Source organism: Cynocephalus volans, chromosome 1 (genome assembly GCF_027409185.1).
Source record: "Cynocephalus volans isolate mCynVol1 chromosome 1, mCynVol1.pri, whole genome shotgun sequence".
Taxonomy (NCBI): domain Eukaryota; kingdom Metazoa; phylum Chordata; class Mammalia; order Dermoptera; family Cynocephalidae; genus Cynocephalus; species Cynocephalus volans.
In genome coordinates, this window is record NC_084460.1 from 15,028,443 (window position 1) to 15,030,395 (window position 1,953).

The following is a 1,953-nucleotide window of genomic DNA, read 5'->3' on the forward strand; positions in this document are numbered from 1 at the left end:
CAAATTTGATAAAAATAACAAAGGGAAGGAAAAAGAACATTTTGCTTTGAAAAATTGTAGTGGCAGCTGAAGGCTCAATGGTTTCAGTTGATAAATTGCTTTTAAAGTTATATTTAGGAATTCTGGAGCCACATAAGACAACCAAGACTGCTTTTTTTAATGTAAAAAGTGGTTATCAAGAAGATGCTAAAGATAGACTTGCTCAGGGGGAGGAAGTTCCCTGCACCATATAATCATGGCTCTGAGCGGTAACTGATAAAGCCTCAGATGAAATTATACACTTGACATCGATGTATGGCCAAATTATAAAGTAAAGACAACCAAAATGGAGTGGGTGTAAATATGACTGATTTGAGAGTTGCTGATTTATATTCCTAGTACAGGCAATTACATTTGTCTCGCTGTGTTCTTGTAGACAGGTTGGTGCCATGGTATCTGTTTCTCATTCTTAATGAGGCTGAGAACTTAGAGATGGGCTGGCTGGTGGGGAGCCTTTGTCTTCAAAAGCTTTCAAAGACCTGTTACCTGTTGGCAGGTTTTTTTCAGGAACTGGACTGGATCACATAAAACTATCAGGACACTTCAGAGTTTGAGAATCATCTGACCTATTTCACCAGGAATGTCATTTCTTTCATCTCCTTTTGACTTTATTTCATTCATATTTAAAAGTTTGGGCTTGTTAAAGACCCCTTTTATAAAGAGCTTAAAAACTGTTCAGTATAAAAGAGCACAGCCTCATCAAGAACATTTTGTCAGGACTTTATTCTCCAATTTTCTAAATGCCTTTTTAAAAAAAAAAAAAAATTAAGGAATATTGTGAAGCCAGGAGAGAAGAAAAGTGATTTTCTGAATCATGGAGGAAAAACGTAATGGGCAGCATAAGTTCCTTTATTTTCAGATCAGATGTTAAAGATCAGATACCAGAACCAGAAGATATTAACTTCATTTCACACAAAAGTATATAAGGTAGAAACAAGTAAATAACCTCATTCTCTAGTCTGGCGTATATCGCCAAGATTCTGAAGCTTTATTTTAAGGTGCCACCTCTTTTAACGTAGATGATTTTAACTGTATGCCTATACAATTGTACTTCAAGAAGTTCATGGAAAAATAGAATTGAAAGATAATATGAGTCTTTCCATCAACTTTTCGAAGTACCCTTGTATTTGTTTTCTTTTAAGGGTTGAGAATCAGATGTTTGGTTCTTTTAGTGTAATTAAGCCTGGTCTGGATTCCTCAAGGCCATCACTGGGCCCCTGCTCTGGGATGGGAACAGGACATCTTCAGGGCTGGCTGGGGACGTGGGGTCTGTGCTCTCCCTTAAGGTATCTGGAGCACCTGTGCTGATGAGCCCCTAGGGGCCTGGTCAAGGTTTTGTCCTCTTCTCTTGGCGACTCTGCCTTTTCTCTCCACTTTCAGCATGTCTGCCTATGCCAGCCCCTTTCTCATTTTTAAATTGCCACTTCTAAATGTGAACTTGAACTCAGATATTAACATCTGTTAGAATTGTGTACAAAGTATGTATAAATAAGTCCTGAATGATAGTCTGAGGTGCTTGTCTGTGAGAATAGTGAATGAATTCGAGGGTAGTAATGTTGCATACCAGTTACCTGCAGTTAACCAAGGTTACTCTGTTTTGATGTTCTGGATGGAGGGAGGGAAGAAAGGAAGATTTAGAAAAGTGTTAGAATCATTCTGTCATTCTTGAATCCTGAGACGGTAATAATTGTGGGATCTTTTTTTTTTTTTTTTGACCTGGACGTTCTTATTACAAAAGAAATCCATGCTTGTTACAAATAATCAGAAAATAGATAAAATCAAGGAAAAAAAGAACTCATAACCCTACTTCTCTGGAGGCAACAGTTAATAACAAACATAGACTCTATAATGCATAAATTTTGTATGTGTTTTTAACATAAAACAGGGTTATAATGAACCCACAAAATAGAGTTA